Below are 16,972 nucleotides of genomic sequence, written 5' to 3'. Positions count from 1 at the left end.
TTAGGCACAGGAAGAAAGTGTCTGCCGTGATCTGCTGTATTGGCCTAGCTAGATATCTGATGGCATTTTTTTTTCATCCTGTGGATGTGCTTTGAAGACCATAACCCCCCATATTTTGTACTTTTGTGCTTACCTTTTCCTTGGCGAAACTCTTGGTACAGCTGTCAATGAGCATTTGGCAGAAGTTGGGCTACATTCTGGTTGCCCATCTCACTCTCTTCAATACAGATTTCAAAGTTCACAGTTTATTAAAAACTCTTCTGAGTTTTAAAGGCATCCATTTTCCAAGGCTGTTCCAGTTCCTGGCTGAAAACACAATGAAGCAAAATATTTTACTTTCTCTTTCGAGTCTCAGTGACTTGAGAATCACATGGGATGTTTATCAGATATGGCTTCTGTAGTCCTCCAAGCTTAGGCCGAGTCTGGGTTTCTCATCATATGAGTGAAAAAGAGCACAGAGAGAATGGAAAGGGCCGAGAATCTGAATATTGGACTTTATTTCAAACAAGGGTGAGTGGTGACTAGCCAATCGCCACATTGAAATATTAGGGTAAGAGCTTAAAGGTGTCAAAATGATATGGGTTGTGCAAAACTGGTCATACTTGGGGAGAGATCATTTTAGCATTATAGCTTTTAGATGGTTTAGGGATGGTTTGGACCTTTCCTGTGAGAAAACACAGCTTTTATTGCTAACACTAGTTATTAGACAGTTCATTTCTGGGGAGGTAGCTGGCCTTGAGAAAAGGATTTATGGAACAAAGTGAACACAATTGTTCAACTTCTCAAAGCAATGAGGCAGCATTGTTCTCCTCAACAAAGCAATTTCAGTAGCTGGTGGATTTCTGCAGGTGCCCTCCACAGGGACAGAAATCACTTCCAGTAACTGAGTGAAAATGTTAAGAAGACTTAGAACTAACGATGTTACCTAGTTGGTAATGAAATGTCTGCACCAAGGACCCCACAGTCATCCTCCTCCATCCCCCTTCTCCCACCACTTCACTCCACAAACCCTGCTCCAGTGGTGAGATTCAAATAAGTGAACAACCAGTTCTCTGTGTGGATGCCATTTCCGGAAGTCCATTAGCTACTGGTTCTGCTGAAGTGGTGCGAACCGGCTGAATCCCACACTGCCCTGCTCCCTTCTAGCACTGATTATGTTACCTAGTTGGGTAATGAAATGTTTGCAAACTCAGAGAGCACCAAGGAGCCCACAGTCCTCCTCCTCTCTCCCCCTTTTCTCCTCCTCCTCCCCTTCACTCCACAAACTCTACTCCCTTCTAGCACTGATGATATTACTAGATTTTGGTCATGAAATGTCTGCAAGAAAACAACCAAGCTCAGAGAGGACCAAGGATCCTTCATTTCAACATACATTCTCCATAGGATATTTGCAGTGAATATTTCTGAGTTTGCAAACATAAATTAAGACCATGCAAGTTATAACTTATCAACCTAAGACAGCTTATAGCAATAGATTGAGTCATGCCAGATGCTACACCACACACACACACACACACACACACACACACACTTTCACATCTTTAGTTGCTGAATACCACAAGACACTATACATTTGGTGATTTCCTTTAGGAAGAGATTCGACTAAATTCTCAGCGGTGGTGGAAGAAGGCATCGTGAAACTGGATTCCAGTCTTTGACTGCCTTTGTGCAGTTACAAACAATACATGTGCATGCACTCAATTAAACAGATGCTTGGGGAATCACAAAAAAGGCCAAATACGTTTCCTAATGTTTAATGACCAGCTGAGTGCTAATGGCTTACAGCAGAGCCAATAGGTTGAAACCCCAAATGGTAATTAATTCTTTAGGAAATCTCATTGTAAAAAGATTATGATTGCTCTCCAATCTTGGCTGAAGCAGAAATTGTAAATTAGGCTTACATGTGTGTGTGTGCACGTGTATGTGTCATAGACATTTTTTTTCTTTTTTCTGCATTTCTTTAATTAATAATTGGTCTTTTGTGAGTACAATGGGCTTTCATCTAGGATGGCATACTTTATTCACAACTACATATACATAAAAAAAACTAATTAAAAAACCCACAGTGCCTAAATTTCAGTTCTGGACTCTATTACATAGAGAGCTTGTTGTAATAACTGGGGATCTAAAATCTGCATTGCAAAGTCAGACAAAATATCCTGCAAGTGAAACCAATAGATATAATCAGAAGAAACCAAATCTGACAACGCTGAATAAATGAATTACATTTATACACTGGTTTGTCTGCCACTAGAACTGTTCTCGGCATTCTTAATTGATGATCTCTTTCAAGAATAATCTTTTTCTTTACTTTTCTTATTTATTTTTTTTGAAGTCAAAGTAAGTGAGATAGGGCACATTGGTTTTCCTAGACTTCTCCCTTTTCATATCAACACTGGATTCAAAGACTGCTTTGAGCTACAATAGGCTTCAGCTGGGATGACTAAATATACCATCATGGCAAGGTTCAGCCATCAAATCACAAACTCTACTTTACTAATTGCAGTCAGCTGGATTCATGTAATGTAGTATGTGAGGAACCAAGCAAACTACACTATGACTTAGCATAACAGTGTGTAGATAGAGGCTACCATTGACATAGAAAATAGAGCAGGATATCCAGTCACTGACCATTGAACTTATTTCCCTTGTTAGAAAAATAAGGGAGATCTCTTTCTCCCTAGAATCAATTTTGACTCCTGGTTTTTTGGCAAGGGTTTTCAGAAGTGGTTTGTCCTTGTCTTCTCCTTCCTAGGGCTAAGAGGGGCTGGCCCAAGGACACCCAGTTGGCTTCCTGGTCAAGGCAGGACTACTAGAATTAGAACCATCAGCTTCTAACCTGATGCTTGAACCACTACACCAAACTCAATGGTAAGTGACTATATTTCTATGGATAAATGTAGGCACTCTCCAGAGAGGTGGCTTTTTCACCATGTTGCGAAGTCCCAGTTTGTGTTTGCAAACTTTACTTAAAACAGACCAGTGAGCGTGGCTGTATCTACGCAGTGTGCTAAGCTTAAAGTAAGGTAAAACCTGGTTTGTTTTTTGTGATTTAGCATATTTTATAGGCATAGTAGAGCAGGGCTGCAATAGTGGAGAATTTTTTTTTTATTGCCATCTCATTGTCATCCAGATATGGTGCAGCCCGGATATGAAACAGCCCATTTGGCTAGGTTTTGATTAAACCCAATGTGCCAGACTTGCACGTGAGCTAAATCGTATCTTGGTTGAATACATCAGGATGACAATGAGATCAATATTTACAACTGGTTTCACTAACTACCAAGAGTGGCTTTGGAGGGCAGTAAGATAAATAAGTTAGAATGACTGTGCAAACTCACTCTAGTCACTGAGGATTGACTAGAGGAAGTAGTGAAATCTCAACCTTATCTTAAACTTAGGTACTCTGAAGGGTGGACTCCGACAAGGTGGACTCTGGCAATTCTCAGACTAGAAAGAACCACGAAGTGAGCATCTTTCTGTCTTAAAAAGAACTGCCAAAGAACTGACTCAGAGAATGGAAGGAAGAGACCTAGAATGTAAATCCGGAAGCAGACTTACAGCCTGCTAGTTTCTCAGTTATGTGGAAGCAGGTTTTCTATATAGTTTTTTCACTTACGACCACAATTGACCCCAAAATTTCTGTTGCTAAGCAAGATGCTCGTTAAGTGGGTTTTGCCCCATTTTATTTTATTTTATTTTATTTTATTTTAATTCCATTTATGACCTTTTTGGCCGCAGTTAAGTGAATCACTGCAGTTAAATTAGTAACATGGCTGTTAAGTGCATCTGGCTTTCCCATTTACTTTGCTAGTCAGAAATTCACATAGGACATTGCAACCATCATATATATGAGTCAGTTGCCAAGTGTCTGAATTTATTTATTTATTTATTTAGATTTATATACCACCCTTTCCCGAAGGACTCAGGGCAGTTTACAGGGCATTTAAAAGAAAGTCAATACAAACGTTAAAACAAATTTAAAAAGATTAAAGATTAAATTTCAATCACATGACCATGGAAATATTGAAATGGTCATAAGGCACTTTTTTCAGGGCTATTATAACTTCAAATGGTCACTAAACAAACAATTGCAAGCCAAAGTGTTACTTCTTAAAAATGTATGCTGTAAACCAGTTCCTGAATATGAACTGAGTGTCTGAACATCTAAGATTTATTGCTGTGCTTGACAATGAAGCCTGACTGGACTATTTCCAGTCCCCTGTTTCCTGTAACGTATGTCTGGCATTTTTATTCTACTGCTAATTATGTCAGGCATCCAGGGTTTCCCTTTGGATTTCTTTAATCAGTATATAGAAGCTTAGGAGAAATCCCAGGTTTTTCCTGTATGTTTTTCACTTGGGAACCAGCAGTTTGAAATGTGACTGTCAGCATCTCTTTAAAAAGTCACCCTAATATCATAATCATAATAAACGCAATGTGTTAGATTTAAATGTTCATTTCATTTCCCAGAGGGGAGCAAACCATCATAATTCTCATGATGATTTTTGAGGTTGACTAAATAGGAGACAAAAATAGTGCACTAAAGTATTGCAGAGTGGTACAAAAATATACCTCTTGGGAATGTATCTTCATATACAATTTGGCCAATCAAGAGACATGCACTTCTTACTTATTCCCATCTTGAAAAGCCATCATTTCTACATTTAATTAGGCTCAAAGCAATTGCATTTTCACCAAGGAGTAGTCATCTCCCCAAACATTGATGACTGTGGGAAGGATGTTTAACCCTCATGGAAAAAGACAAATCTCAATGAGTAATTAGAAATGATTTCATTTAGTATGCACTGGATTCTGTGTAGCAAAGTTTGGATAAATAAGAGGTTCCTTATTATACCAAGCTTAGCATTTGTCCAAACAAGAACTGCAGTATGTTGGAGCCTGTGATCAAGGCTTGCAAAAAGTTGAGATCACACCAAATCAATGGGTGGTTTTTCAACATGGCCATTCTCTTTCACAAAGCCACAGTGCTAGGTTTTGTATGATGTGTGAAGCCAAACAATAAATAAGTATTTCAAAGGTATTATAGCATAACAAAGCAGCTGACCCCAGCCATAAGGTTTTCATACTACCGTCTTCTTGTGATATTGGATAACACTGTTTCTCTGAGAAGGGAAGATTATCCTTATCCCTCTACCCAAGGTCAATAGATCCCATAGTTGCTGGAAAAGGAGAGGAAAAAAACAGTGTTAGTTTATTAAAGAAAACAGATTGTATTACTCTGAAGTAGTTGGTGAAAAATACTCTAGTTGTTTTTCTAGGCATGGCTAACCAAGTTTTAGGTAATTCAATAGTTTCATCTTGGCAGCTGGAAAGAAGTTGATAGTGACTGGATGACAAGCTCTCTGTTTGAAATTGGGTACAAGAAATTGATGCTGCTATTCTTCACAACCAGGAGCCTCTCAATTTGAGGGACACTGAGCTGGTACTTGATTAGAGGTTTCGTCTTTGGGAATTTTGACCTCAGTGTGTGGGTTTGGAGATGGTGTTGGAGTTGGTTTGGAATCTGCTGGTCTCCATAACAATGACCATTGCTTTATTTTAAGCCATCATAGTCTTGAAGAAAACTAGAGGGTGAGGGAGGCACAGGTTGGATCTGGCTTCCCTTCTGAAGATGATGGGCATGACTCAGCCTTCATCGTGGTCAGATCAGGTTAGAATCAAATATTGTTATTGTCACTGTGTAACTCAGAATGAAATTAAGTACTTAGGTTCTAAGTATCACAAGGCTAAGCAGAGTTAGCGTAGGAGCTGCATTGGCCAGAATGGGACAACTTGCCACAGCCAGATCCCTGTGGCCAATTTGTCATGGCCAACTGAACACTGGCCAACTCACCATGGGACAATTTAACAATTCAATTTAATTATTTACAATGAATACAAAATTGTTTTAATGTTTGCCATTCACATTTCATTCTGTCCCTCCTTTTTCATCCTTTCTTTAATGATTCTATTCCACCATTTCTTTGATATTAAGGTAAAGGTAAAGGTTCCCCCACACATGTGTGCTAGTCATTTCCAACTCTAGGGGCTGGTGATCATCTCCGTTTCAAAGCTGAAGAGCCAGTGCTTGTCTGAGGATGTCTCCGTGGTCATGTGGCCAACATGACTAGATGCCAAAGGCGCACGGAACGCTGTTACCTTCCCACCATAGTGGTCCCTATTTTTCAACTTGCATTTTTACGTGCTTTCGAACTGCTAGATTGGCAGTAACAGGCGCTCACTCTGCTACATGGCACTCAGGATTCGACCTGCCAAACTGCTGACCATCTGATTGACAAGCTCAGCATCCTAACCCACTGAGCCACCGTGTCCCTTCTTTGATATTAGGGTAGTGTAACTCTTTTCCTCCAGTGAGTTGTCCCACAGTGAGTTGGCCATAGCAAGTTGTCATAGACTCGCACTGGCTGTCAGTAGACTTCCAGGTACAATATCCTATCTCTAAAGCCCTTTTAAGGCATGCTGCAGATTCCCCTTTCCCCTGTGAAATATGAAGGCATCCTTTCAGCACAGAGGGTAGAAGATGTTTTGATGGCAACTAGTTTGTAGCTCATATAATTTTATACTGATGTTTATGGTTTCATGGCATGTTCTTTTCTGAGATATAAGCTGCCTGGGATCATCGGATGAAGCAGCATACAAATAACTCTATAAATAAATATGTGAATTTGATGTTAATAAGTTTTAACTTCCAGTCAACGTAATGAGAAGACACAATGCTTGTCATTTTAGTGGTGGAAATCAGAGGTCCCTTCCCTTTGGCTCCTTGATGTTGCTCAAAAACATTTATACATCACCTGAGAAGGTTGTCATCCTAGCAGGAAAATATTTTAGAATGAGTTGACACCATTTTTTAAAATAAATCTTTCAAAAAGGTTGGAAGGAGAAAGGGAGGGAAAGTGAGGAAAAAAATATCAGAACGTGCTTCTGATTAGGCAGTGCATTCAGAACCAGTGAAGTGTGTAGAGACAACTTACCGGTATCAGGTAAGCAAGAAATGAAATAAACATTTCAGAAGAGTTTGTTTTGAGGAACTTACATTCTTCTTTTTAAAAAAAATGAGTGGGCTGTTTTCCTTGCAGATTCTAAGAAAAATTCTTTTCTGACAGATGGGTCTGGCAATAAATGCACAGAAAAATCTATTTGCAACAAATGGGTTTTTAAAGCATATGGTGTTTATGTATGCTTATTTTGTGTGTGTGTGTGTGTGTGTATGACTTTCTGCCTCATTTGGACAAATAAACATGTTTTTAACTTAAGAAACAGATCAAGTATGATAGCGTTGCTCTTCAGGCGTTTTGCCTGCTGTTTAGAATACCTATAATATGTCTATTTTAGCATATTCAGTAATGTGCTTTACAATATAAAGGCAATGGATTTAATCTAATCAAATGCTTTGATGTGTATCTATTTTAAAGTTCAGTGCCTTTAAAAGTCTTACTTGAAACACATTAGGTAATCAACAAAGTGTTTCCCGTACATTTTGGGCTCTACTTCCTCTGTTTTGATTTGCATAATCTGGGTTTCCTGTCTAACATATGAATATGGATAGACTACATGGAACGTTTAAGAGGTTCCAGTGATGCCAGCCATTTTAATTGCTGATCTTCTGGTCTACAGGAATCTCTGCTTATTCAGTTTACTTGTGTTGGTTTTCATGTCATGTATCTATTTGGTATGCTGTCCGTCTCATCCAACGGGCCGATTAATCTGGTGGCAGTTTTTCTTCAGCTGATAATGGATTGGTTCTTGAATGATGTCGCTGGATTTTTGCAGCAGGAGTTTTTTATGACTGAATCTTAGATTCCAACTCTATTGAAGCTCAGAAGATTTACACAATCCATTACATATCCTGCTTCCAAATAACAGTTGCAGCATCACCATTGTCTTGAGGATATTGCTGACAGTTAGAACAAAAACTGAGTTATGTGTGTTTTAATAGTTTCTCACAGTGAACATCATAACAACTTCACTTTGGGGGAAAAATCCCTCTTGAAAAGGATGAAGGTTACTCATATTTAGGATGTTGGTGAGTTTACCTTACTATTACATAAGGCCTTCAAGCAACTTACCTACTTCTATAAAATATCAAAAAGCAGCTTTCTTGTGAACATCAAAGAGTAGTGTTTCCATTCTAGATTAATTTTTACAACATAAGATGTAAACTGCATTACTGCCCATGTAACATTGTTTCTATCAGTGGACTATCAAGCTGAAACTTAGAAAACAAAGCTTGGGCCAAATGCTATACAGGAAACAATATACTTTTGAAATGGTAAAAATAACACTAGGCAGAAAATCAACTTCTGTGTGTTATCTACCAATTCTATTTAATTTGAGAAGAGAGCATTTTCTTTGTAAGTATTTTTTAAAGGAGGAAATAATATTGATGAAATTCTCATGATGGCCAAGATATGCATGTGAGAACACTAAAGCTGTGCATCTAACCATTAATGTAGGAGAAGAGGAGACAGAGCTGGGGGGGGGAGTTAAGTGAGTTATAAGCCTAGAATTACTACATTCCCACAAACAGAGTAAGTCCAACCCCTCTTAAATTCTGTTGATTCTTATCTAGTGCCAATTTAGTGTCAAAAGTCAGCTGACTCGATGAGCAATACATTTCCTTAACTTCAGCTTAACGTTTGGTCCTGATTCTTCATGCCTGACATTAATCTACAAACTTTTTGGATTTTCCTGTTCCTATTATATCCCAAAGGAAGATATTAGAATATGGCCAGAATTGCAGGCATGATGTGCATTAAAAAGAGGACTTTGCTTAGTGAAGCCTGTTGTTTTGAGGGCATTGACACTATCATACTCCCCCTTGCCCCAAAACACTGTGATCAAAAAATCACTCTCCCACCAGGGACTTTCATGTTAGGAAGTATAGATTTCAATTGAGGTTTCAGAAGTATGGGAAGTTGTGTCCCTGAAAACAGCAACATTAGCAATATGTAGATGCTCCCCTATCTTCTCTGAGAGAAGATCCAACATAAATGTTTAGACTATTTTGACTTTGCCTGTTTAAAAGTTGCCTGGGCTTCGTTTGGATCCTTAAGCATTAGAGTTTCTCAGAATATATTTAATGCAGCCCTATCCAATTTGGTGCCTTCCTATTTTTTTTTAATTCCATTTATATCCCGCCCTTCTCCGAAGACTCAGGGTGGCTTACAAGCTTATTCTTCTGATTATCCTAGAAATATCTTGACCATTCTTGAGAAAAAGACAATGTTTCTAGATAGATATGCAAGGAAGACTGACGGGTATGTCGTATTTTATAAAATTCTTTTTAAAGAAGAAATACCATGCAAGCAGTATAAACATGTTTAATTTAAGGATTAAAAAGAGAGAACAAAAGTGGTGTTGTTTTTAATATCAGGAAAATAGCAAAAGAACAAGGTAAAACCAACAACCTTCAACTAAACTAGAGTTTTCACAGCCCCTTGACAAGATGAGAGTCACCCTTCGTTGATCAAGGACTCTCTTTGGCATTTTAATGGAATACCAGAACTCACATTAGTCAACATGGACAACAATGAAGATTTTATTAGCATGGTTTAAATGGATTCATATTGATATGTTAATTAAAAAAATAAATCACAAAGATGATTATGAGAATAGGTATTCAGCATTACAATAACTTGTTCTTCAAGTGTCTCCCCAAATAACTTTGTGCAGACTGGGAATACAAATAGTCTTTCTCAGAGTAAGACATTGTTTGGGAACCCAGCAGTTAGAATTAAATTCAGTTGCAAAATTTAACATATCCATTATGTGTCAACATTGCTATTCAGCGGTTCAGTTATTTTTTTACCCTTTGCAATCAGACAGATGAAGATCTGTCAATATCTGTAGGAGAAGAGCAGGCAGAGCTTAGAATTAAGCTAGTCATTAACTTCCCACAAATGGTCTAAGTCCTGCCCCTTTTACAAAATTAATATGAGATGGAGCAAAATTCTCTGAAACCAATTTAGAATTGCACACTAGTTGACTAGATTCTTGTGCATAGGCTTGAGTAATAAATCTTCTCAACTGGAACTTATATGTGACTCTAGTTCTTCACACCTGACATTATGAAGGTTGTGCCTTCAACTCAATGTAGATTGCAGTATCTGCAATTTCCTTGACAAGATTTCAGAAATGGTTTGCCTTTGTCTCTGGCTTTGTTCTCCATGTCTTAGCTACTAGCTCACCCTGGCTATTTTTTAATAGCCTTCAATTTTTCCAAGATTTCCAACTTTCTTCCAGAAACCTATGTTTCCATACTATATGTCCCAAAGCTTCATAATATGTGCTTTCAGTGAGATGTCTGGTTTTGCTCTGTCTAGTTTTGCTAAATCATGATATGTGTAGATGATGACGTGAGGCCTTCAAATACATTAAGAAATGTATTTCTTAAGGATATGTATGTAATAACATAATATACTAAGAAACATTTTAAAGTACATGTCAGGTTCTCAGTGTACCTAGTTTCATGTTTTTGAATTCAACGCATTTAACTTCCAAAGTTGGTAGATCAAAGTCCGCTACCTTCAGGTGAGTCAGGAATTCATAGGGAAAGGCAGAGGGCAATTTGTGGGCAAATAACATTTCATCTCTGGTTGTAAGCAGGACAGGTCCTTTAGCTGATGACAGCACTGCCCGTGGTGGCTTTCAGGAAAGGACATAACTTGCTATCAACTTTCCAGCAGCAGGTTGTTTATTCTCTCTTCGCCAATTCCCTGAATGACAAACTCATGCAATTAGGTCAGAACACAACTGTCATTTGTGGGAGAAGATTTTATTGTTATTGTTGTTACTGCAAAAGAACTGGGTGGTCCTTTCCTTTCCTTTCCTTTCCTTTCCTTTCCTTTCCTTTCCTTTCCTTTCCTTTCCTTTCCTTTCCTTTCCTTTCCTTTCCTTTCCCCTTTCCCCTTTCCCCCTCCCCTCCCCTCCCCTCCCCTCTCCTTTCCCTTCCCCTTTCCCCTTTCCACTTTCCCCTTCCCTTTCCCCTTTCCACTTTCCACTTTCCACTTCCCTTTCCCCTTTCCACTTCCCTTTCCCTTTCCCTCTCTCCTCCCCTCCCCTCCCCTCTCCTTTCCTTTCCTTTCCTTTCCTTTCCTTTCCTTTCCTTTCCTTTCCTTTCCTTCTTTCCTTTCCTTTCCTTTCCTTTCCTTTCCTTTCCTTTCCTTTCCTTTCCTTTCCTTTCCTTTCCTTTCCTTTCCTTTCCTTTCCTTTCCTTTCCTTTCCTTTCCACACAATACCAGTTAAAGGAGAAGGGAAGATGGGTTAGCAGATATTAGTTTTGAACTGATTCTCCACTGACATTTGTTTTCATAAATCAGTTTAATTCTGCTGAAATTCATAAATTATTAAACAGAGTTCCAACTATTGCTGCCTAACAGCTGGTAGGACCATGGGTCCATACTTTCAGAGGCCTTTGGGTGCTTGGAAACATATTTCAGTGTGCCTCTCTCCTCATTTAGAATCTGTCAGTGTGTTTCACTATGCATGTACCCCAATCTTTCCACAGTACTGTCAGGTAGCCAGGTTATAGACGGGGTCGTTTGGAAATGGGTTACACTTTCTCTTGAAATGAAATTCATTTTTTTTGTTCAGTAGGTTGTTGGCTATTATTGTGGTCAGTTGTCTGAAATTTTGGCCAATTGGGTGGCTGTTTTTGAACATTTAGGAGAAATGCTAAAGAGTTTTGAGATATTCTAATCACAATGTTTAATGACATTTGGCACACCCTGATTAAAGACGTTTTCTCAAGCTTGAATTGCTCTAAAAACAAGTATACATAGAATGAAAATGAGGATGGAAAAGAGGCACTCTCTAATGACCCCACTGCCCAAAATGTGCCTTATCCTTGCTCAACATAAAATGTATTCCTGGGGAAAAGTGCAGAAAAACTTCAAATAATCATGGGCCTTGAACAATTCCATGATGAGTTTCAAACATAAGCACATTTTTGGGTTTGAGTAGATTTGAAGGGTGCAACACTATGCAAGATGTGAAGAACTAAAGGGGAGGATAACCTGATGTCTTCAAAAGAAATATGGTGATGATTGAATATTCTTTGTAATTGAAGATGGAATTTATTTATACAATAAAGACAAAAGCCCAAATCCTGGTTAATATAGAGTCAGGACAGATCCATATAGAATGTGATGTCCGGACCAATCAAGAATGCAAAGTTCTTATATAATGTGTAATTATGTAGACCTAATGTGATGGTCCACTTCACATCACATGCTGAGACAATGGTAGGTCCCCATGTATTTACCCAACTCCATTTTGAATTAGAGCAATGGGTTCTGTGATGTCAGTTTGGACAACTTTAAGAGAAGTTTAGAAAAAAAGCATGGAAGATCATTCACCAATATTTAATAGGTATGGTTCTTACTATAAACTTGTAAATTACATAGAATGAGCTACTATGCTTTTGGACATCCTGAAGGTATCAACTGGCACTATAACAACAAAAACGTAGAGTATATTAATCTTGAGTCTGATCCAACCCACAGTTCATTTGATCTAAGCTTTTTATCTGCTCTTCAGCAGAAACCCAAGTGATCCTTTGATAGCCATAAAATGTTAAAACTTTGCAATCCTATAATCAGTCCAAAGTAATCAAGAAACTATGCCTGTGGATGAGAATAGTCTTTGTTACTTTACTACCTGATGACTGGCATATATCTCGGAAAAAGTGACACGCACTCCATTATATGAATATTTTACCCAGCAATGCTCATTTGCTGTCACCAAATGACTCACTGTTCAATTATTTGTGGCTTGTTATTTCCACTACATTTTTCCCTGTGGCATGCTGTCCTGAATAAGACATGCAAGTCTGCCAGTTTTGACATCTCAACTTTGCACTAATGGGAGAAGGATGGAGAGCCAGACTCATGTTGCAGACAACCGGCCACGGTTACAGCTAATAGTCTCTTTTCCCATTCTCTCTGACAATTTCATTGACTCAGCCAGACATCAAAGCTTCTTGCTGTCAAAGAAAGCAGGAAGACTTCTCCATGGCATCGCTTGAGTTCAATGGATGCAAGCTGAGGCAAATTTCAGGGGAAAAAAAAGGATTCAAGACCACCAATTCACAAGGATGGTTTCAGACATTTCTCATTGGTTGACAGTTCTGATCAATGAGAATGAAGGTAGGGTGGATAACCCGCAACGTTGTTCTTGATTTCAGTCTTGTGAAGACTTCCAACTCCTCAGCTTATGTTGCTGATGGACAGTTATACCTCTGATCAATGTTTATTCATACAGACTGAACAAATACTTGCCATTGTCCTCCTATGTTTTCTTTTAATTTTTTAAATAATACAAAATATTTGCGTAGACTGGCATTTTTGTAACTTCACTTGCTTTCCTTCTCTTTAGCCATTTTAGAGATTTCTTACTGTGGGAGATTTATAGAATGTAAATGACAAAGTGGAAGCCAATATACATCCTATTGTCTAATTTGGATTAATTAAGACATGGGATAATTCAAGTTCAATTATGCATTTGTGGACATTAATATCATATACTTGCGTATAAGGCCATCCACAGATAATATGAACTCAGTTTTAGAGGTCTACTTTGGCGCTTAAGATTCTTCGCTTATTCCTGAATATATATGTTAAATAGTGATTTGAATAGTGTGTTTTCCACATACTTCAAATTCAAAGGCTGAATTCCCTTGTCTCATTAAACTACAATTTGTTTAACCATAATTTAAGGAACAAAGCAGGAAAAAAAACTTTATAAAAACAGTGAACATTCTGGAAAGTTATGCAAAATCAGCATACTTTTTATATATATACACAAATCACAAAGAACCCCATATATTGTGTTTCTTTAAAAAACATAGGTTCAGATAAAACTTGTATAGTCAAAATAAATAATATTGCAACATTATTGTAAGTCTTGGGGAGATATTACTTTAGAAAAGTAGAGGTATCATCAGCGTTGGCATTTGGATGACGATGACGATGCATCCTTTTTAAGGATAACAATGGCATAGACTGGATTTCCATTGATCTGCAAATTGCCACTCAAAATTTATTTATTGATTAAGTTTATATGCTGCCCATCTTGCCACAAGAGTGACTTTAGCAGAACAACTCAACCAGATAATTTTTCCAGTGGGTTTTTTTTCTGAACATGATTCTGCCTTAATAAGCACAAATGATTCTGCTTTTGGTGTCGTTCTCCAGGGTTTAATAAAAGTGTGGGAAATCAGGGAGGTTACATAACACTTGAGAAAGGATTGTGTAATTAAAAACAAGACATTCAGACACACGTGTACTTCCATTTCCCAATCTGCTGGCCATCTCATTACTAAACAATTGCCACAGTGAAATCAAACAGAATTTCTCCAGGAATTTTCTTCTTCTTAAATTTCTAAGGCAAGTAGGTTTTTGTTCAAACTGAATGAGAACTGCAGATTCATAATCATAATCTCTATAATCTTCTACTTGTACACCTCTAAATGCCAGAGGTTTCTTGCAAATTTCTATTTTCATTATCCCTTATCCCAGCCAGGATGTACTGGAAAAACAACTCTGTTGCTCAAGTGTTGAGTAACAGTGTTTCTTTGTCTTCTTAGAAAATCTGTTTTTACTTTTTCCACATTTGTGAAACCAACCTTGCTTCTTCTCATTTACATCTGTTTTGTCTCGTGTGCTGGATTTCCACTGCCTTGTTCACTCACTGTGGCTGACACTTTGTTGACTTCAAAACTGCTCTTGTGCTTCACTCCAATTAAATCCTCCATCCTTTGGGAAAACAATCCCTGTTCATTATTTAAAATTAAAAAAAAAACTCTAAAAAACCTTGAACAGACATTTTCAAACCATGTCACTGTAATTGTTAACCTAGACTGGAATTCCCTGTTGCCCCTAAAAAAATGAGAAAAAAAAATCCTCAGGAGAGCATCCTTCTTCTGAGACTGTCAAAATCCATACTTGATATAGACAGAGCTTCCTCTGAATGTATACATTTTTTGAATTTGTAGACATTGAGGGAGACATGCATGCATAAAATGTTAAAATGTGGGCTCTATAGAAATTAGGAAGGATAATCCAAGTGGTAGGAAATTGTTGCCAAAAATCTGATGTTCATGAAAATACCAGTCTGATTTGGAAGCCAGCAGTGTGGATTATCACTACTCTTTGACAGCCAACTTGACAGTAATGATGATAGAAACATCCCCAAACGTCCTTGATCTCATCATTTCAGCCCTTTGATTTTTGAGATGATCGCACCTTGGAAATTAAGTGTGGCTGTCATCCTTGGTTGTCTGGAAGGAGATCGAAAAATGGACTTTACTCCAAGAAATAAGTTTGAGTTATGCTGCTTTGCCTAAGAAGGCTGGTCTTGATGATGGAGCAAATGAGGATCATTGTCAGGAAAAATTCTGTTGCATCCATTCAAGTGTGTGTGTGTGTGTGTGTGTGTGTGTAAAGAGAGAGAAAGAGAAGTTTGTACATTAATGGTTTCTACTTTATTTGAATAACTTCCTTCTATTGGGAAAAACTGTTGAAACACATCTTCGCTAATTGAATTAGAAGCAAGGAACAAGTTGACACAATTTGTAGCTAAGTTTATAACAAAGCAAGGCTTGTAATAATCTGTTACACACACACACACTCTCTCTCTCTCACACACACACACAAACACACACACATCCACACACCTCTCAATGCTTCTGTAACACTCGTACAACTCTATACAAGTTATATATAATCTGTTCTATGTCACTGATGTTTTTCAATTTTTTCAGTCTCCTTCAATTGGGACATAATCAATTCCTTGTCAGTTGTCTCTTTGCTTTTAGCGTGATAAACACTGTCTAGAAAATTTGGGAGGGGGGAATCCATTTTGGAACCATTTCTCCAATTAGACCTGCTAAATGTTCTTTGAATGACTGAACTTGGTTTAGTTTTATAGCCAGAGATACATTGTTAAGCTGATGTTTTAAGCGGGGAAGAACTACAGTATCTTTTACATTAATTTTTAGTGTCTTCTTTACATCAGGTTGCTGACTAAGTAGATGGTAGTTGTTTTGTTGAAATTCAGTAAAACTTGATTACCTTCTAACTATCCCATAATTTGGAGATAAATGTACTCATTCACTTTGAACAAGCTGACTTACTTGAGAAGCTAAGACCGGATGCAGGCATTAAGAGATTTTGAATGTTACTTGAATTATTTTAATAGAGTGGTGACTTTATTATTTATTATTTAAATTTATATACCGCCCTATTCCCGTAGGACCCAGGGCGGTTTACAGGGAAAATTAAAATACATAGCATACAAAATTAAAATCAGATTAAAACTATAATTAAATTACAATCCCTGAAGTAGAAATGATATCTGTGGAAATTACCTCTGCTATATCACTTGGCCTTCTGTTCTGGTTGGAACCAAAATATCTACTGATTTACATTTGTTTTTTCCTGGAAATTATAGCACATTTCTTCGAAGTTGAAAGGTATCACAATGCAGTTTTAAGAAAGAAAGGATATATGCAGTGTATCTTTTAAGAAGTGTGGCTGAGCAAAAATACATACTGAAAATTAGGTTTTGAAGTAAAAAGCAATAAAAGCTCCAGTGGTACTTCAGGGAGTAAAATTTATTATAGCATAAGTTACAAGAGACAAAATAGAATCTATTGTTTAATTGCAATTTAGCTATTTTATATGGACTTGGTACTTTTTATTTCCCTGTTCAACACAGAAACCCTAGATCAATGGAAGTTCTAGAAGTTTCCCCCACTGGTTTGTTTCTACATATTTCTGTTTCTGATGCCAAATTTGTGTTACTTTGTGGTTTTTTTTAAAAAAAGATTAATCTGAAAAGGGAATTGTTGATAAAACTCAAATGAGTCCTGGACAGGTTTATAGATTTTAATAGAGGTTGCTTGTAAAATCCCAATGAATGTATGAGAAACATGAAAATTATTACA

This window comes from Vipera ursinii (genome assembly GCF_947247035.1).
Source record: "Vipera ursinii genome assembly, chromosome: 12".
NCBI classification, from domain to species: domain Eukaryota; kingdom Metazoa; phylum Chordata; class Lepidosauria; order Squamata; family Viperidae; genus Vipera; species Vipera ursinii.
Note: the sequence above shows the minus strand (reverse complement) of the source record.